Source organism: Neopsephotus bourkii, unplaced genomic scaffold, assembly GCF_033783945.1.
Source record: "Neopsephotus bourkii isolate Nb327-2 ecotype Australia unplaced genomic scaffold, CSIRO-AGI_Nbou_v1 NB_323, whole genome shotgun sequence".
NCBI lineage: Eukaryota > Metazoa > Chordata > Aves > Psittaciformes > Psittacidae > Neopsephotus > Neopsephotus bourkii.
Window position 1 is genome coordinate 601,945 of NW_026900831.1, and position 22,290 is coordinate 624,234.

Here is a 22,290-nt window from a genome sequence, read left to right on the forward strand (position 1 = left end):
AGATGGCAGCACAGCCTTCTGGCGTGTCAGCCACTCCTCCCAGCTTAGTGTCATCAGCAAACTTGCTGATAGTACACTCGATTCCCTCATCTAAATCGCTGATGAAAATATTAAATAATACTGGTCCCAGTACCGACCCTTGATGCACTCCACTAGATACAGGCCTACAACTAGACTCCGCCCCATAGACTACAACTCTCTGGCTTCTCTCCTTCAGCCAGTTCACAGTCCACCTCACTACCTGATCGTCCAGACCACACTTCCTCAATTTGGCTGCGAGGATGCTGTGGGAGACTGTGTCAGATGCTTTGCTGAAGTCAAGGTAGACCACATCCACCGCTCTGCCATCATCCATCCACCGTGTTACTTCCTCATAAAAGGCTACGAGATTGGTCAAGCATGACTTCCCCTTGGTGAAGCCATGTTGACTGCTCCTCATAACACTCTTATCCTTGATATGCCTTAAGATGGCACCAAGGATAAGGTGTTCCATCACTTTCCCAGGAATGGAGGTGAGGCTGACCGGTCTATAGTTACCCGGGTCCTCCTTCTTGCCCTTTTTGAAGAGGGGAGTGACATTTGCTTTCCTCCCGTCCTCAGGCACCTCTCCTGTTTCCCAAGACTTGGTAAAGATGATGGAGAGTGTGACTGTGAGGCCGCTCTCAGCTGCCTGTAGAAGGCCTCGTCAACTTCCTCACCCTGATCTGGTGGCCTGTAACAGACCCCCACAACAGTGTTGCCCCTGCCAGCCTGCCCCTTAATTCTCACCCACAGACTATCAACTCGCTCGTCATCTGTCCCCGGACAGAACTCAACACATTGTAGCTGGTCTCGCACATAAAGAGCAACCCCATCACCCCGCCTGGCTGGCCTGTCTTTCCTGAAAAGGACATAGCCCTCCATGACTATATTCCAGTCATGTGAGCTGTCCCACCACATCTCTGTAATTGCCACCAGGTCATAATCTCCTGACTTAACACAGGTTTCTAGCTCCTCCTGCTTATTTCCCATGCTGCGCGCATTGGTGTACAGACATTTCAGGGAGCGAGCTGAGCACACCGATTTCACCCTAGGATTACAGGAGGCCTCCCAGTCTTCATCAATACCGGAGTGCTGTCCCACTGAGGCAAGCCCAGCTACAACCCCATCCCCCTTCGAATCTAGTTTAAAGCTCTCCAAATGAGCCCTGCTAATTCGTGCCCCAGCATCCTTTTGCCTCTGTGAGATAAACCTTTCCCACATGCCATTGTCCAGACTGGTGCCCTATAAAACCAGCTGTTATCAAAGAACCCAAAGCCCTGCCTGCAGCACCAGCCTCGAAGCCAATCGTTTATGGACTGAATTTTCCCATTCCGTCCCACATCATCAATGGAAGATGGAAGGAGTGAAGAGAAGATCACTTGAGCCCCCGACTCTTTCACCATCTGCCCCAAGGCCCTGTAGTCTTTCTTCATCCCCTTAGACTGCGGGAAGCGGCTTCCCCCTCACCTGTCTGGAAGACCAGCAGCGGGTAGTAGTCTGTCGGGTGCACCAGGCTGGGGAGTGCCCTGGTGATATCCCTGATCCGGGCTCCAGGCAGACTACACACTTCCCTATGATGAGGGTCAACTCTGCATATCAGGCCCTCTGTTCCTTTCAGAATGGAATCACCTACTACAATGACCCTTCTTTCTTTCTTATCAGAGGCAGTCTTGAGGTGTGAAGTCGACCGCTTTTTCCTATGTGGACTTGTAGGCGGGCCTTGCACCACATCCTCACCTACCTTTCCTTCAAGATCCAGGGCCTCAAACCTATTACGGAGGGACACCTGGGGAAGCAGGGCAGGAAGGGAGGAGGGCTGCCCACGACGCCGAACTGGAACTTGCTTCCAACCCTCATCATCTTTTTGGTCCCCTACCTCTGGGCGACAGCTACAGGGCAGGGACTGTCTCGGGCCATCCCCCTCTGTCTGAGAGGGCAGGGAGTCCATCCCCTTTTGGGGGGTATCTCCCTGGAGCCGTTCCAACTGGCCAGCCAGGGAGTTACTCCACCAGTCGATCTCCCTTTCACACTCCCTGATGCTCCTCAGCGTCTCAACCTCCTCCTTAAGTTTAGCCACCAAGTTAAGCAGATCTTCTACCTGCTCACACCTCACACAGGTGGAATGCTGTCCTCCCTCCCCCGGCAGTAGCAGGCTCTGGCACCCCCTGCATCCAGAGACCTGAACAGCCACGGTTAGGGCTGGGGTCTCTGTCTGAGTTGCTACAGTCCTCTTACTGCTAGCTCTCTTTCTGGAGACGACCATATTGGTCAGCAAAACGATCTACCTGTTCTTCCCTGCACCTGGTGGGCAGCGACACATCGCTGCCCTCTCAAAGACTCTTTCAAGTCAAGGGGCAGGGGAGTGGTTGCCGTCACTGTGGGAACACCCCCGCCACATTAGCCACTCTCTCGCAAGGGCTGCTGGGACTTTGGGAATCAGGAAACGTCGGGAAATGTCGGGAAATGCCGGGAATCGCGATGCCTCTCCGCTATCCCCTCTGATTTACCTAATCTCGGTAGAAGCTCGTGGTCGCTGTAGCGTGCTGGCTGCGGCTCTAGCTGGGCTAGCTCCAATCAAGGCTTTTGTTCATGTGCTGTACCTGTAATATTATTACCACACAAATCTGTGAAAAAAAAAACCCAGACCAGTCATCCTGAAACCAGTTCTGCACCTGTACTTTGATGCCTGTACTTTGCACTGGAACATGGGTTATCGAGAAATAAGCATGAAATGCATGCTTGCTCAGTCTAGCAGGCATCTACCTTGAGCCAGACAAATAAACCACATTTTTTAAAAGCCTTTTGCTGCCTGTAGAATACCGCTTTGCTTGCCATCATTACTTGGCAAATAGGAAAAAGCTTATCTCTCCTTTCCAGAAACTCATGCAGCTATAAAAGAGCTCCAGAAACTTGTCAGTCTTTACTAAAAAAAAAAAATATGGGTTTAACAACCCTTGCCAGGAAATTGTCTGAACCTTCAGAAGGAGAGAAGGTGTAAAAATTAGTTCACTGGGCTACGCCATTCTGTTCTGATTTTTACTGTTTAATTCCAATTCAAGGATCTTATCAGGTATATTTTCAAATGCAAACTACAGTAACTTTTACCATTACGGTATTTCCATACTAGATATTTTTTAGTTAGCTGCCAAAATAGCATTTACCCCTTCAGTGCAAAATGTACCATATTTTTATTTGATTAATTTGTAATTAAAATTTAAGCAAGTATGTCTGCTTTCTAGCAGATGGAGGCAAAGGCATAGCTTTGGCCCTAGTTACAGTTTTGTTTAACCCCCTCCACAGAAACATAGTTACTGCGCATTAATATACAGCCTTTCACCACCAGACCTGTTAGTGTACATTATGGACTAATAATAATAATTATGTTGTCAAACAATTCAAACTGTGTAACAATACAAGCTCCTATGAAATGCGAAATGGTATAGGTAATGAAACCTACTTTATGCAGTCAGCTCAAACCTCTTTTTTAACACTCTGGTGTTAAATAAATAGTGGTTCTGGTTGCCCCCTCCTCCAGCAGAATCATAGGAGGGGCCAGAGTGGGAGGAAATCTTCAGAAAGTTTTGCCTTGTTGAGACTGTGCTTAAGATTTTGCCTGAGTGTGGAATTGCTCATTCCCTAGGTTGCACACTCCTCCCATGCATGTGAATGGGGTGTAAAATGGCACCCCACCTAGAGGAGTTTTTGATCTCAGGTGGGCCAAAAGAGGATATGTGGGCTCCTCTTGGCATGGCTGTTGTGTTTATGGTTCACTGGGCATGCAGATATTACAAGCTTGAAGCACAGCATCACTGCTACAGCAGTATCAGTTCTTCTTTGCAGGAGTCATGGAGCTTGACAGCTGTGCAGTGCATCCCCTTGGCTCTGGAGCCATGGACCAAGTGCTATGGTAGGACAGCGATGCTATTTTTACTTTAGTGTTAGTAACTTGCCTGTTTCTAAAGCACAGTTCTGTGGTTCTCTGTGCCACAGATCAGTTTGGTGGATCTGGGTGACTTGTTCTCACTAGCACTTTTTGTTAATTTAGTCCTCATTGTAAAGTAGAGCTGTAAGAGCAGGTAAAGCTCAAAGTCTCCTTCAACTTCAGTATGGTAGAAGCTGAAGGAATATGAAAGGTATTTTCCTATTTCTGAGTATATTATGCTTAGTGCTATGAGCAGCAGGCACAGGGTGTGGTGTGGCACTGGCTTGCAGGTGGATGTATTGAGAGGCTTTGTTGGTAGCTTTTCATTTCCCACCTTTGGCCCAGAAGTTGTTTCCCCACAGGTGAGCTGCTGGAATATCTACAATCCATGCCAGCTTCCGTAACTGCTGCAGAGTGTGAGATGGCTCTGCCTTGAGCCTGGGTGGGAGCACACACAGGTTCTGCAGTCATGGCTGCTGGGATGACAACCTCCAGCAGCAATGCAGTAACAAGCAGGCAGAGATAATAATGTCTTAAGCTGCTCCTGCTGTCTTGGGCACGGCCATGTGATTGAGGACACTATGGAAAGCAGCCCAGGCAGGCAAAGCTGGGGTTGTGGACAAGATATCATGGGGCGGGAGATAATCCATTCATCTTCATCAGATGCATATTTGCTCTTCTAGCTCAAAGCCACACATCGCGGGGGGAAGGGGGGGGGGGGGGGGGGTAGTACAAATCCCAGAATATTCAACTTACTTTTCCACAGACATTACTTAACCTTTTCCCCATTAGAACTCCGTCTCAAGTACACCCCGGTAAAACTTGCCCTCGCTACTCTGATAGGGCGAGATTTCCTGACGCCTGCCTTTGTTTTTTTGCTTCAGACTTGCCTGAAGGAACACTCCCGGGGAGGATGAAAAAGACGACAGGTATCCGGGGAATCCCCCGCCTCTTGCCTGCGTGCTGTTCCGCCGCCGCCGTTGGGTGCTGCGATAGTGCCATCTCCTGGATGAAATACGAACAGCAGGATCTGCCCCAGGTTTCGGGAGGTGAGTGGGTGGTGCAGAGGTTGTTCTCGCTACCGCAAAGCTCTGTGCGCGGAAGAGAACTGGCCCACTAGTAGGCCGGGAGGCCCGGTGGGTGCTGGGGCTCAGTGGAAACGGCAGCGTGCAGAACCCGGCGAGAGGAACACGGGAAGTGTTAGCCAAGGCACATCGAGGGGAGGGCAGGCTGGGTTTACCAGCCTGAAGCATTACTGCAGCTCCTGTGAAGCAGCCTTGGATCTGAGATGCTCAGCTGAAAACCCTGCACAGCTGAACACATCCACTACTAGCTGGTGTAAATCCTTGGGGTTTTCTAGAGTCATAGAATCAACCAGGTTGGAAAAGACCTTTACAATCATAAAGTCCAACCTTTACTGCAGGACTGCCAAGTCTACTGCTAAACTGAGGGCCTCATCTACACGTTTTTAAGCACTCCCAGTGACAGTGATACCACCATTCCCCTGGGCAGCCTGTTCCACTCTCTTGGTGAAGTAATTCTTCCTATAAAGAGATTTTTCCTAATATTTTCCTATTTTTTCATAATTTTTCCTGGAATGGGTCAGTTTCACAAACTGAGTGGTGAGGTAGGCCAGAGCAGACCACTGGTGCCTAATTTATCACTCTGAAAACCTGGCTAAGCCATCCCAGCTGGGGCTGAGGGCTTTGGTTACAGTGGAAAGAGGTCCCTCATACCTGGCCTCTGCTCCCTGAACTACTTCTCCCTCCTTTCCATGTTCCCTGTTCCCATAGCAGTACTGCTTCAGGAAGTGGCTGAAAACCTGCCAGTAATAAGTCAGACTAGGCAAAGTTCAACTCTGTTCTTCCCAGCACTAAGTGGAGGGAACAATGATTCCTACTAAGGCAAGAATATCAGTGGGATCAAGAAAATTCTTAAGGAAAAAAATAAAAATCCCAGAAAAATGAAGAGACCTATTAGTGAATTCTGTCTGCCCCAGCACTCAGAGAAATAGTGAGCAGCAGTGTGTCCTATAGCACATTGTACTGTGTGGGTCTGGATTCTCCTCCTACTTATATTGGTTTAAATCAAAGAGCCAGTGGAGTTACACAGGTATAAACTCAGCATTATCAGTTCCCAGGTCTCTAAATATTACTGAACCCTACTGCTGCTTCTTCTTTGTTTGCCAGTTAGAAACAATTTTTAAAAAGGCACATGCACTTATCCATAGCACAGTGTATCACGTGAAGGGGTTCTTTTATTGGCTTTGATCTTTCTTTTTACTTTTATTTATTTCTTTGAAGAAATGCAAGATTATTACCTCAATCTAGCCAGATGGCCTGCTGGGGCTCCCTTTGCTACATCAGGGGTTTCTCTTTTTTTCTAATCCTCTTTATGGATAATCCTTCTCTACCTTGGCTGAGGAATGTATTTTATTATTAGTACCTGTTGTTTAGAAATTAATTTTATTTGGTGTAAGTGTTGCTAATCGTTTGCTAATGAAAACCTTACTGCAATCAATGCAGTCGGGATTATGGTGGCGATTAACCCTTTCTTCCTGTTTGTTCTGATTTAGCTTTCTCCATGCACTTTTCAGTTTTTAAACATTGTCCTGGGTTTAGCAGTAGCAGTCATTTTTCTTTTTCTTGGTAGCTGGTCCAGTGCTGTGTTTTGATTTTTGGGCTGGGAACAGAGCTGGTAAAAATGTTTTCTTCCTAGAGCTGTGCCCTGGGTTCATCAGTAGCAGTCATTTTTCTCCTTCTTGGTAGCTGGTGCAGTGCTGTGTTTTGACTTGCAGGCTGGGAACAGAGCTCATAACGATGATGTTTTGGTTTGTCCAAGGACTTTGTGAGCCTCATGCTCTGCCAGGGAGGAAGGGAAGCTGGGAGGAAGCAGAGACAGGACACCTGACCCAAACTGACCAAAGAGGTATTCCATAACACAGCACGTCATGCCCAGGAGGTAACTGGGAGTTACCCGGAAGGAGAGGGGGTCTGCTGGGTCGGACTCATTGTTCGGCGCATGGTATGGTACTCTTTTCCCTTGCTATTATCTCTTATTGTTGTTAGTGGTGGTAGCGGTGGTGATTTGTATTGTACATTGGTTGCTAGACTGTTCTTATCTCAGCCCATGGGAGTTGCATTCTTTCGATTCTCCTCCCCATTCCTCTGGGAGCGGGGAAGGGGGGGCAGCCCCGGGGGTGGGGGGGGAACGTGGGCCTCGATTGCTTCCAGCCTGGCACCACTCACTGGGAGTGAGTGCACAAGCTGTCTGGCTGGGGTTAAACCACGACAAACATCAAGCCTAATTCTATTTTGGGGGGTGGGGCCCAAGGTAGAGGTTTCTGTGCACTCCCAAGTAGCATAGGGAACTTTTACTTCCCAGGAGAGATTTTAAAAAGGCAGAAGTTGGCATTTTGTAACCTACAGAATGTTTGTATATACAAATGCAGTGATGTCTAACATAAGTCCTGGAACAAAATGAATAGGACAAATCTAGAGCTTAGGACAAGAAATAGGGATCATTCTGTTTTACAGAAATGCAGATAATCTTGAGGCAGGGAAGACACTACTCTCTTAAGGACTCTTTGTATTCCTTTATCATACATGCTAGTTAGACACAGTAAGTATTCCCTTTACACACAGAGAATAAAGAATAAGCCCTACTTTGAAGAATCTGCAATTTAAAAAGACAAAGGCAGATCAACAGCATTAAGAAGACAAAGAGCAACAGCTGCACAACATAATAAAAACACAAAGCTTGTCAATTACCGTTCCTTCCTCCCCTTCATTTTATTCCCTCAGCCTGACTTTGTATTTCACCAGTTACCTTACAGCCACCTTATAAAGAGGAATAATGGATCCAGGTGGGTGATACCCCAGCCCACATGCTGCCCAAACTATAGGATTTCTGAATACTGAAGGAGGTACCAAGACTGGGACCTTTAGCAGGAAAACATGATGCAGGGTACATCTCCTCAGCAGAGAAGCCCAAGAAGCAGACCCCATGTCAATACTTTGGAGAGTGGGGTTTTGTGTTCACTTTCAAACTGCTGGAAAAAGGATGAAGCTTCAGCAGCAAAGAGAGGAAACCACCTCTGCCACCATCCTGTCCTTCCTTAGGAAGGGAGAGGGGAGGCCGCAGATAGCTAACAAGGTGCACATCAGTGCCCTGTTTGGGGAATGCAGCAGCTGGAGCCCTGGACCTTCAGCTTGGAAAACCCAAGAGACTCTTTCTGATAAAGGATTCATAAATCTAAATTCTGGCTCTGCTGAGGGCAATCATAGCTCTTCTGAGACTACACATCATTCCACTCCAAGGAGCCTCAGGGCCTTTTGGAATTAATTTTGCCTCAAACGGGATTTGTTTTAAAAAACCTGAGCCTGAATGTCTTCATGCTCTGAAGTATCTCCAGTTTGAATACGATGGCACAGAACAGTCTTTAACTTCATGCTTTGCATGCCATATGTGGTTTTAGCTATTGGCATGTGTAGAAGAATTTAGCACTTAAGTGACCAAAGCAAAATGAGGCATGCTCTGCTCCACTGTTGCTGCAGGTAACGACTGGGACAATCAAGGAAGAAATTAATATTGAAAAAAAGAGTGAGAGAAAGGGTCATATCTTAAAGGTCTAGATAACTTTCGTTTGGTTGCTTCAGTATCACCCTGGTTGCTGAATATTAACGTGCTTTAATTCTTTTTTGGTGGAGTCTAGACCTTTCTGAGTTTCTCTGACTGCCATGGCATTATGGTACATCACCAGGATGCTATTCAGCTGATCTTTCCATAATAAAAATACAAATGTCTTTAATCACTGCTGGCAGTTCTACAGGGTGTCAGACAGCCATGCTACTGTGTGTGATTGATGGGACCTGGCCAGTCTTCTGTAACTGTATTATTCATTTGCGCATTCCAACTCAAAGCAAAAGAAGGCTGGCACTAGGTTTTCAAAGTTGGCTTCAGGAGATGCCTTTCTTGAGCAAACAGTGAGCAGAAGATAAAAAAAGGAAAGGTAGGAAGGTTAGGGGAAAACAGGAATAAAACTGAGCACCCCAGAGAGCAGTAGCTCAGATTTATCAGGTTAACGATCTGTTACCTCTCTGAGAAAATGAGAGAGTCAGAAAAATCAGGTAACCTGAATGATACAACAGACCTGAGCCACTGCTGTGGCAGCTTGGGTGATTCTCCCCATCCTCTCCCATACAACTCATGCTTTTTTGGTATGGGCACAGCATTAGCAGAGGTCCAGAACCAGCTGAGCTGCATGCTTTTTGCACTGACCCCAGGTGAAAGGCCACTCAGAAGCAGGACTTGAGGAGTGGCGATGGGCATGTGGCTCCAGCCCAGCCAGTGCTGAGCTGCCCTGCCGGGCACAAGCCCTGGCAAAGCTTCTTACCTTGGGTTTGATGCCATGCAATTACAGGTGACTGCTGGCTTCAGCAATAGCATCATGGCATTTACACAGCAGTCAGAGAAGCTGATGGGCCTGGTTAGACCTGGGCTGAGTTTCCCTGAAGTCATCATAAACTTATCTGCACTCATGAGCAAACCACTGTCAACTGAAAGGATTGAAATTGTAGGGTAGGACACACTTGCTACATGAATAAAACCCATCTGAAGTCAGAAGGGCTTTTAAAATCTGGGTAGAAGTTTTCTTTCATCTTTCTCTCCTCATCATGTTCAAAACATATCTCTCACTTTTCTGCCCATTCAGCTCTTCATTACTGGGGACAGATTCTTCTCCTGCCTTTAAGCCCAGCTCATCTCAGTACAGTTTCAGGGTATGCTTTGGAAACCAGACAGTGATCGCTGCTGCCAGTACACCCTGAAACCAGACAAACATCCTGTTTCAGTCTATCTTCTTCTAAGAGCAGAGGTCTTCAAGGGCCTTGAGGGTATATTTTTCTACACCTAGGGCCTCTTCACCCAGCTCAGCAGCAGCCAGAGAGTGTTTAACAGACACCTGGAGCTATGAAAGCTCAGTGAAGGGAAACCAGATAATCTTTTTGGTGCAGGCTGGTAGTGGGGGACCAGAAAAAGTCAACTCAGTGTAATGGCAGGGAGAAAACAGTAGTGCAGAGAACCTGAGGCAAAAGGACTGATACCAGGAAATAAAGGGTTAACATTGTGCCTGCTTGCTTAAACAGTCACTGTGCTTGGTGAAGCAGAAGCTTAGGAGGTAAAGTTTCTAGAATGGTGAAGCAGAATTGTAGGAGTTACAGCTGCTAGGCAGAATTGTAGTAGATAAGATTCATAGCTTAATATTTAAGACATTCTTGTTCAAATAGTATCTTTAGAAAGAAAAGGAACAAAAGATAGCCAGAGTAACAAAATTTACAAACTTGACAAGTTTCTACTTTAAGATACATAAAACCAGCTTGTACCGAACCTGAGGTTTGGACAGGAGCCAAAACCCTATTGAGTTTGTGTGAAGGCAAGAGGTTACTCGCGGTGATGAAGAGGAACTACAGGCCTTCATCCTCACGACCCCCTAACGACCACCACCAGGAGGCACTGCGCAGGCGCACCAATGGGACGAATGCCAGAAAACTAATTATAATACCAGATGGGAATAGGTTTTGCATATGTATTAAGTGTGAAGCAATCTCATATTTAGGTAATCATTATATGTAGTACAAATGAACTGAGTGGCAAAGAGGGGCACGCATGCTTTTGGAGGAAAACCCCCCATGAGCCTCAACGCTGAATAAAACGTACCTACTTTACAACTCTAATGAGTTGTGGAGTCAATCCATGTATGAGGACAGCCTAAGGTTTGGGTTTTGGTTTTGCTGTTAAAAATTATTGAAGCAGAAAATCTGTAGGTATGAGGTTAGTTCAGGCTTAGTTTGCACATGCTTCTGTATTACTGAAGCTGTGTTTGCTTGGGTGGTAATTTTGGCACATGAAACCTGTCTCCTTCCTCACATCAAAGCTGCAGATACATTTGGTTACCTCATTTCACTCACAACCTGTACTTTCATGTACATACAGCAGCGTTCTTGCTGTTTTGTTTTTACCATGGCAGGATCTTGCTGGCAGGATGCTGAAATCTTTGGGGATTTGGGATATTGTTTCTTCTTTTTCAAAGAACCTAGCTTAAATGTATGATACACTCTCTGAGGTGTAACATAAACTCCTCAAATTTCATCACAGTACCATGTCTTTTCTTTCAATTAAGACAGTTCTGGAATATCCCTTATCCTTGCTATAGCAAAAGGTGCTGCTTTAGCATAAATTGGTCTGATATCCTTCTAGCTCAGAGAATAAGACCAAAATATTTTTCTTAACTTGAGTCCTTCTTTTCCAGGATTGATGGTACAGAGCATATTGTGTCATACTCCAACTATTTCTGCCAGACCTCAATTCTCATCTGCAGCTTCTGCAAGTCTGCAAACATCCAAAGAGGTATCCATTCCTTTGAACATGAGCTAGACCTGAGACACATGACCAGCAAAACCCACGAAGCTTCAGCCCATGCAAGGTGCCCAAAGTTTGTGCTTCAGATTCTGATAAAACTCCATTAACACTTACTCAAGCACATTTCTGTGAAGACTGAATATGATACTGTTGTGCTGGGTGTTGCTGTATTCCAAGGCTATCTGGAGCAAAAAGCACAGCTGCAGTAGAAAGAGGCAGCTTAAGCAGCCATTTCATTAAACCTGTCTGAAGACTGACACATGCATGTGGAGACAGTGTTCTCACGGGAGAATGGATATGAACTCTGAATAATCCCGAAAGATACAGCAAGGCCATGAGAGGCCCGAGGAAGCTTAAGCAAGCAAGATAAGAAGAAGCTGGAATTCACTGAGTTATGAGAACTGTGGTCTGTTGGCAACCTTTCGAGATCAAGTTCTCACACCTGTGCTTAACCAATTATATGTTAGTCACTAAGGGTCTTCAAGACATGTATCCAATCATAATATGCCAAATCACTGTAAGTGCATGTAAGAAATAGCATATAAGGAGTTAAGGCTTTGCAATAAATGGCTTTTGTCTGATCATCTTGATCACTGAGTCAATATATTTTCTGCGGCAAATGGCGCCCAACGTGGGGCACCCCCCTAGTTTTCATATTGAAACTGAAGGAATTAAAGCGCATGGCACCGAAGAAAGTGGAAAACGCGGAGCCGCAGGGATGTCGGCTGGGTTCGATCCAGCAGGACCAGGATCGGGAGGTAGACACCTCGGAACGCAGCCTTGTGAGCCCGGAAGACACTGCGCAGTGCAAATAAGGTAACAGCCAACAGGTCTGGAAGAGGATTAGGATGGGGAATCGATTAAGTAAGGAAGAAATTAATCCTTAAACTCTTCCAGCATATCCTCTCAGTGACAGGGATAGAGTATGGCGATAATCTGTCAAAAAGACTATTGCTCTGGAGTAAAGAAAAAGAGCTGATCCAGCTGTGCCTGCAACACAGTGGGCACATGGTAGGAGCCTTGCCTAGTGTGTTTAAGATAACCTGGAGGAGGGGGTATATTTGTGTCCTCCTGCCTACAGGTCCATGGCGACTGCCTCCAAAGTTTGTCAAGCCTTGCCATGAGCTGGACAGATGAGTGGAGGAACCCAATGCCTCAGCTACAGGAGCTGACCGTGAATACCCCAAGCAGAATGAGATAGAGGAAGAGAAAAACAAATGATTGCAAAGCATCACTTGGGGGCAACTGAAAAGTAACAGCTTGAATATATGTGTGCTTGTAAAGTAGCTATTATTAGAGGCTGTGATTTTGTGTATAAAACCATCTGAATTTACTAGCCAGTTGCTAATAAGAAACTACACCTTGTGTTGTATGGATTTGTCACTTCTAAAAGAGATGTTAGAGCATGCAAATTTGCAGCAGCTGCTAGAAAATACTAAGGCAAAAGCTAGAAAGGTTCTAATACAATGGTAGTGTTATAAAGCACATAATGGAACAAATTAAGAGGGTGGGAGAACTCCACTGATAAGAAATTTCTTTGGCTAGTCCCTCGCTGCCATCAGCATCTTCAACATGCTGCTGCACCCTGTAATAGTTACTCTGCTAATGTAAATTTGTGTGTGCCTTGCCATAATGAGTTGTTACTGTATGAAGCAGGTGAAACTCTGCATCAACAACAAGGTGCAAGGACTGAGGTTGACCAAATGCCTGCTACCACAGTCAAGGGCAAGACTGTGTTTGCCACCAAGCAGAACCTTTAGCTCCGCTGTTAGCTGCAACCCAGCAGGTGTGGAGCCATGCAGACACATGCCATGCCAGACCTTGATGTGAAGGATGGCCTCCCCTGTTACCAGAGAGCCGTATAAGAGAAAAAAGGGCAGGCCCAGCAGCCTGTAGTTGGCATATGTTGGAGATATGATCTAGCCCAAATCCCCTGCTCAAGTAGTGTCATCCAAAAGATATATAAAACTAAAAGTGGGAGATGTGGAGACAGTGTTCTCACAGGAGAATGAAAAATTGGTACATGAACTCTGAATAATCCTGAAAGATACAGCACGGCCCTGAGAGGCCCGAAGAAGCTTAAGCAAGCAAGATAAGAAGAAGCTGGAATTCACTGAGTTATGAGAACTGTGGACTGTTGGCAAGCTTTCGAGGTCAAGATCTCACACCTGTGCTTAACTAATTATGTGCTAGTCGCTAAGGGTCTTCAAGACATGTATCCAATCATAATATGCCAAATCACTGTAAGTCCATGTACGAAATAGTATATAAGGAGTTAAGGCTTTGCAATAAATGTCTTTTGTCTGATCATCTTTATCTCTGACTGAGTCCATGTATTTTCTGCGGCACATGCAGCATTAATCTTGTGTATGCATCCACAACATAAAGGTGAAATTTGGTGTGTGTCTCAAGTGTTTTTTTTCACCTTGGGTACAAAATCAAGCATTCATGGAATAGAGCTGGAGAGCCATTCATAGAGTGTGAGTTCCAGCAAATTTGGTTAGACATATTGAGACAAAAATCCTAACAGCAGAGGTGCAGGAAATAAAATGTAGCTAATTTAAAATATCTCTTTAATCACGTAGCTGGCTTTCCTACATTAACACAAAGGCTTCTGAATGGGGAGATTGTGTTTCCCATAATAGTAATTATTTTTTTTGGCTAGAAAATACTTTTTTTAATCCTTCTTCACTTCTGGGCTAAATGAATGTGGAGACCCAGGACTGGCTTGGTGAAATCAGACACTTAGCAACATTAGGACCAGATGCTCATGCAATAGATTGCCAAAGCAGAGTGCTGACATCCTCCATGGCTTCGACAAAAGCCTAGGTATAATGACTCCATGGCACCCCAGTCTGCAGGAACTTCAGGAGCACAGTTGCAGCCCACAGAGAGCTGCACCCAGCAGTGCAAATTTGGGTGGTCTCGGGGTTTAAGCCCAGGCTGTAAATCAGAACCATGCAGTCTACTCCCCCCCACCTTTCTTCCCTCCCCCCGCTACCAGAGGGATGGGGAGGAGAATCAAAAGAATGTAACTCCCACGGGTTGAGATAAGAACAGTTTAGTAACTAAGGTATAACACAAATCACTACTGCTACCACCAATAATAGTAATGGTAAGGGAAAGAACAAGGGAAGAGAATACAATACCACCCTCCAACCGATACCTAGCCTGACCCAGCACTGTACTAGCCATTCCAGATAACTCTCAGTTTACATCCTGGGCATGACGTGCTGTGGTATGGAATACCTCTTTGGTCAGTTTGGGTCAGGTGTCCTGTCTCTGCTTCCTCCCAGCTTCCCCTTCTCCCTGGCAGAGCACAAGGCTCAGAAAGTCCTTGGTCAGACTAAGCATTTGAGCAGTAACTGGTGTTACCAGTGCTGTTCCTGGACTGAAAGTCAAAACGACAGTGCTGCACCAGCTACTGAGAAGGAGAGAAAATGACTGCTACTGCTGAACCCAGGACAGGTGGCTACTGTATATCCTCCAGCTGTTATTCTGGGAAAGGTGTTGGAGACTTTTTGCAAGTGTCCTGGCAAAAAGCACAGGGTTTTTTGTGCTTGCCCCATTTCAACTAATGGTGACAAGCATCAGTTAAAGAGAAAGAATCCAAAAGAAACAGCATACCTACAGTCATATTGGTGACAGCAAAGAAGTTGCAGTGTGCAACTCATGCCTGTTCCATAAATTCTTATTTTGTTTTTGTGGGTATTTCAGTGTTTACTCCATAAGAGAAATCTGCTTCATGTAGCAGCTCAATAGCTTAATGTGATTGCACTGCAAAGCACTTAATAAGCAAAAAAAGTAAACTTCTTTCTGGGGAGAAAAGATTTAAGCTTTGCCTAATTAAATCCACATTTTCTAAGCAAAAAAGAAATATAAGATATTTTGTTTCTAAATTCATAACTTTTAAACCAAGGTCATGATTTTTGGTGGCTGAGGATTGTTTTTTTGAACATTTGATGGCAAATTTTTTATTCAGAGCTACATTTCATTTTAAGAAAAATTATCCTATTGCTAAAAGTAATTCTTAGCACCCAGTCAAGTGAACTGTTTGCATGCTCTGGTTATCTCTGTAACTTTCACAGGCCTGTCTATTCTATAGTGGCTGAAGTCCCTTGAAGCTTTGAATAAACAACCATTTTATAACAGATTTTTGTCACTTATGCCCTGGGTTGATTTGAATCATAATCCACCTGGAAAGACACAGCCTGTGTAGCTGCACAAAATTCACACTGGCACGTGTTGGTTTAGGACTCAAAGCAGCAATATGCCCTTTCATATTCCATTCCTGCTAGCTGACTTAGACTCCATGAGATGATGTAGCTATGTGGTTAAATGGCACTTAGTAGCACCACAGATGCTAAGGACAATCAGGACCGGGCAGCAGCAGGTGGGTATGAGGACTGGAAGAGAGATGAAAGCAACAACTGCTTCTAGAGCTACCTAAGCCCATGGAAAAGACACTGGATTGTGAATGTCAGGCCTCAGATAACGTGGGGAAAGCTGTGAAGACGCACATTGTTGGAAGCTCTGGTTGACACAAACTCTTGTTTGTCACTTATTAAACTGTGAGGAGAAACCTAAATTGCAGCTGAGCAGAGTTACAGTGTCTGACTATAACACAAAGTATTTCTAGTAACAAAGGCCCTAAGCATATCAATTCATTCAGCTCATTGCAGTGTGTAATTCCTGCTTACACTTGTTGTCACGTAATAGTTAGAATTTACAATCTTGTTGCTGTAAGAAGATATTTTTATATATACTACTTTGTTAGCCATTTTGCTTTCTAACAATTAATCAAAACCCTGAAGAATTATCATGTTGGGGAGTATGGATTTATTTGTGTTATTAAGCTATTCTAGCAGAGCATTTCTACAAGGTAACATCTCTGTTACAATATGGCCCACTTGTTTTATGACAAGTTACAATTTTCTTGTAATATTAGCTGCAATTCATCTCAATGATTATGCTAAATTAAGCACTCATGCACATATAGAAATAAACATTAAATACATTAAAATGAATTGAGAAACATAATTTAATCTCTCTCTAGCTAAACAGAGCAGGGATTGCTTAGCAGTCCTTTAAAGTTAAACCTGGCTATGCAGCCCCAGGGCTTTTAGGTTTCTGGGATGTGGGGACACCATGGGTCTGGGAGGGACTTTGTGGGTCACTGATTTCTGCCACCTTCTAACAAACCTGTAGCCTTCCTGCATTTAGCATGTTTGAGCTCTGCCTTAATCCAGCCTGGCTGTAAAACCCCACAGACTTGCCAGAAGCTGCCCCATAACCTCACTGTACTTGTGGATCTTGTTGGAGCTTGCAATTAGGAATTACTACCATTAGGATGGCCCTGAGGACTACTAAGGCCACTGCTGTCATGCTAGACTCTCTGCAAAGGTGTAGCATGAACTGTCACAGAATCTACAATACTGGCATACACCCAGAAGCAGACAGTACTAGACATATCCAGGAGTGCTCACAAAGCATCAGCAGTGTGCCCAAGTCCTAGGGATACCTGGGCACAAAGCACCGCTCACCCCACTGTGCCTTCCCTTGAGGACACAACGATACACAGAGAAAGCTGTTTTACTGAAAAGGGTGTTGAGGAACCTGTGAAGGAAGCAGGAGGGAGAATACGTTATCCTATTCCTTTGAAATCTTGATCAGCCATCAAAGTAGGAACTATTTTAATGCCGGAAGGTAGTTACTGAATCCACTGTCAAATCTTTTATAAATGGATATATGCTGCTTTTGCTTTTTCTTTTTTTCCTCTCTTTCATCAGTGTTGAAAAGATGTGTATTAAAAATCTTTCAGAGTGTTACGTTTAGGATGGCATCTCTTTAAACATCCATCAGGAAGCACACCTCAGCTGAGGATTAGACCTCTGAACCATGCACAGCCTTTGGAAAGACTCCATTTTTTCCCCCAGGGAAGGAAGGTGGTATAGAAGAGGCACAGGAGACCCTCTCCTGCAGCAGATCTGCTAGGAGCCATTCTAAAGAACAGCATATTTTTCTTCTCTCTTTTGAGCAGAGGTTTCCCTATGTCTTGGTTTAACCCCAGCCAGACAGCTTGTTCACCCACTCCCCCCCCCTCTTGCCCTCCCCCTACTCCTGGAGGGACGGAGAGGAGAATCAAAAAGAATGCAACTCCCACGAGTTAAGAACAGTTTAGTAACTAAGGTATAACACAAATCACTACTGCTACCACCAATAATAGTAATGATAAAGGAAATAACAAGGGAAGAGAACACAACACCTCATCACCAGGTGACCGATAACTTGCCCCCCCCAAGCCCGACCAAGCACGACCGATAACTCCTCCGACCCTGCAGTCCACCTCGCCCTTCCGGGTAACTCCCAGTTACCTCCAAGGCATGACGTGCTGTGGTATGGAATACCTCTTTGGCTAGCTTGGGTCAGGTGTCCTGTCTCTGCTTCCTCCCAGCTTCCCTCCTCCCTGGCAGAGCATGAGGCTCACAAAGTCCTTGGCCAAACTAAAACATCATTTTTTTTTCAGCTCTGTTCTCAGGCCAAAAGTCAAAACACAGCACTGCACCAGCTACCAAGAAAGAGAAAAATGACTGCTACTGCTAAACCCAGGACACCCTAGAAACCATTTTTCTGGCAAATAAAGTCACTGTTTGTAAGTAGATTTTCCTAATACTACTGGTAATGCTTTAACGGCCTCAAAACATAGTAACAGGTTACGTGCCTCTGACTCTCACTACGGAAAGGAAACAGTGATATAAAGGAAATAAGACAAAGACCACTGGAAAAGCAAAATTGTTGGAGGTAGAGGTTTTCCAGCATCTCTTGCTTCATGCAGATTTCCACTGTCAGAATGCTCAGCTGGTAAGTCCTACACCTGTTCCCAGCATTAGGTAGAGTCACAAAGCCACATGTAGTGAGCACATGGTCACCAGTCACAACAGAGCTGCATTGTCCCATAGCTATGGCTGGGACTGCACTAAGGAGACAGTAGAGCAGTGCATGACACAATGCTCTATGATACAACACCATCTTCTATCCATAATTACAAACTGGCACATCATTATTATCACCCCAAATAAAGTAGGGACTTTGGGATAAAAAAATATCTTAGAGTCTTTCACTTTTCCAGAAAACACGATCTAGCCAAATGTCTGTCTGAAACATTTCCTTGTTGCCTCACCAAGCTGAAATGAGTGTTGGCTTACTCTGCTTGCCTGGAAGCCAAACCAGCCCCTCAGATACAAATTATCCCATGTGGCAAAATGAATTGTATAAACACATTCGGATGAACGTGCACCGGTTTTTCATTGTGTTTTTTTTTATTTTTTTATTTCCTTTAAGCTGAGGAGTCATTGCTGTGGCTAAAGAAGACCTATCCTTTTTTTTCTTTTTTTTCTAAAGTATTTATATCATTTTGATAATTTTGTCACTTCAGAAAAAAAAAACATCATAAAGCCTTGGATGACTTCAGGGCCATAGACATTAAGTCTGAGATTGCCTCAGTTTGTGAGTCTGAATCTGGGCTGCCTTGCTTCATTTATTCATTACCCACCAGAAAGCTACAAACAGGTGTTCAACATCTGGGAATTATTCTCTGATACCTGATTTTTCTTGTAAATCCATTTCTGTATGATCTAAAATAAGTAGCACCCTCAAGAAACAGACAACTGTTTGGAGTCAGGCTAAGTTATAAAGCACCAAGAGGTCTGTGTACACATACATTTGCCTACCTGTGCTCTGCTGCCAGGAGTATTACTTTAACTGGGTTAAGAATCAGATCGATACAATACCATACCCAAAGCAAAATCCTACTAAACTCAATTTTCTTTCATTGCCACTCAAAAGCTTTAGATGTATGAGGAGTGTGACTGATACCACTTGTAGCAATGGCTTAAAGTACTGCATTATTTATTTATTTATTCCATCCACCCTTCTCATCTTCTCATCTTTTTGGGCTGTTTAGCCATGTAAAGGCATAATTTTAATTAAGACCAAATTAGGGTCAGGATGGATTCCTGCAGCCTATTATGCAGCATGTGATAGCAGGAACTAAACAGGCATACTGCACACCACATCTGTAATTACTGTGATCAGCTGTATAGCGTAGATGAATGGGCTTTACCTTCTCCACATCTGTTCTCTGCAGCATCCCTGCTTTCTCTGCTGCTCTGTAGGATCTGAAAACCCTTCCCAAGATGGGTGACTCATTTCACAGGACTTGAGTAAATACAGCTCTGGCTGAAAGGTCTTTCTCCCTGATGATTTTACTGGGTGGGAGCTGGGTGATGGGCTGGTGCCAACTAACCAAGTTCTCAGGTCCCTCGGTTTTGTATGCTGAACTGGATTATTTTGTTTTCTAAACTGAATTTGTCTTACAGCTGAAGACAATGAGATCTGAAATGTTTTGAGTCAACTATGTTTAGATTTTAGTAAACTAGATTATTTGCTTTCAAAACTTGTTAAATCTGTTGTAAGAGGCTGAATTAAAAAATCTATTCTCTAAATTTTTCCATTATTATTAACACTGTCCTGAAATACTCTGTGCTTCCTAAGTGCAGCTTGGGTACTGAAAAGAACATCAGCACCCAGAAATCCATTATGTCCTTGAGAAGTTTAGAATGTGTTTCAAATGCAAATCAAAATAAACGAAACCATTAGGTCAGGAGTCTTTGCTAATGAGGCAGTTGTGTATTATTCTTAACTTTATAGGCTGTGTGCAATCTCTCTTTCTCCAAACAATATATGCCATATCAAGCGCCACACCAGTAGCTAGACCACCACATACTGTTATGCTTCACCAAGCTGTAATACAGTAAATCGATTATTTCCAGTGTGTTTGGAAACGGTGATTTCTTGGTGCACATGAGATACTTAAGTTTCCTATTGTGGCAATTTTCTCTTCAAGTTTGCTTAGTTATTTTCATCCCCAGTGCTTGTTGAAGCCCATTGTAATACAATGCCAAAAATGAGTGTCCAAATGCTTTTTCAAGTACTGTAATTAACCCTATATTCACATCAAATAAATATAGTGTGCCACCTGTTAAAACACATAGTGTTTGATGTATCAATATCAATTTCAAATGATCATTTTCAGTATTGCTACACAGACATCTTCACCCTTTGCTGTCTCCAGAAGTTTTAACAACTTTACTAATATTCCTTTCAGTTCAGTGCAACTTTTAGATGTTTTCATCTAGTCAAATGGAAGACAACACACTTTTAACTTATTTTTAAATCCTGTTATATCTAATTCCTTACATTCCTGCTGCATAACATATATTAGGCACATTATCTAATTTTATTTTTGTAATCAAAATCTCCAGGTAAGGACTTTGCACAAAACACTTTGTTCCTTTTATGCAATTGGTATCAGATACGTTTTTCCATAGAAAGCCATGCAGTGTGCTAGTTGGTAGCAACCTGAAACAATATTGTTGCTACTGTAGACCACTGAAGCAGTGTAATAGGAGATATATAACTAAATAGATATCTATTTAGTTAGATTCTATATGTGATAGATATGTAACTATAAATAAATATGTAGGTAAATTAAATTTTATTCATGTAATAGATTGGTTAATTTGCTTGTCTTCTTCTACTTTGGCATCTGACATGAAGGGTAAAACAAAGAGAAACCGGCATTTATGCAGAACTTCTCACTAACAAAATTCACATTATCCACCTAACTTCACATACCTTTTAGGAACACCTGCATAATATGCTGTTTAGACCTCAAGACTCCTCGGAGAAGAGATGTCGTATTTCTGCAGGGAGGGCGACATGACAGTGTGCTAACCAGATCCCAGGGAGGCCAGTGGCAGAACTATGCACAGAATTGAGGTTACCCAAGCCCTAGCCATACCTCAGTAGGACACCTTGCCCTCCACAAAGCTTGCAGCTCATCCCTTAGGCTCTGCAGGCAAAAATAAAAGAGCTGGTCTTCTTTAAAAGGCCCTACTTTAAATCTGGATTACAGATGTAAAAGCTAGTTTGAATTTACATTCCTGAGTGCAGGTAGAATCAGACTCTTGCCAAGTGGGATATATAGACACTCTGGTATTAAAATCAATACTGGCACTGCACAAGATGGCTTGTCGTGGTTTAACCAATGCCAGACAGCTTGTCCACTCACTCCCCCCCCCCTCCCCCTTCTTGCCCTCCTCTATTCTCGGAGGGACGGAGAGGAGAATCAAAAAGAATGCAACTCCCACGGGTTGAGATAAGAACAGTTTAGTAACTAAGGTATAACACAAATCACTACTGCTGCCACCAATAATAGTAATGATAAAGGAAATAACAAGGGAAGAGAATACAACACCTCATCACCAGGTGACCGATAACTTGCCCCCCAGCCTGACCAAGCACCAACCGATACCTCCTCCAACCCTGCAGTACCCCTAGCCCTTCCAGGTAACTCCCAGTTACATCCTGGGCATGATGTGCTGTGGTATGGAATACCTCTTTGGTCAGTTTGGGTCAGGTGTCCTGTCTCTGCTTCCTCCTGGCTTCCCCTCCTCCCTGGCAGAGCACGAGGCTCACAAAGTCCTTGGCCAAACCAAAACATCATTTTTATCAGCTCTGTTCCCAGCCCGAAAGTCAAAACACAGCACTGCACCAGCTACCAAGAAAGAGAAAAACGACTGCCACTGCTAAACCCAGGACATTATCCACCCCTTATTCCATACCATTCACGTCATGCTCAGATCCCACATTTTCAATATACCATCACTCTTATCTAAGTGCACTCTCATCGTAGTGCATGGGCCAGTCCCTATAAAGCTGCTGAGTCCATCTGGTCCATGATGTTAGGCTCCATCTCTTGTAACAAGCCTTCCAGAGGAGGAGAGGCTGTGTGCAGTGTTCACATAAATGAATAACCTGGGCAATAGTGTCAATTGCTAAGTCCACCCCTCGATCATGAGTCCATC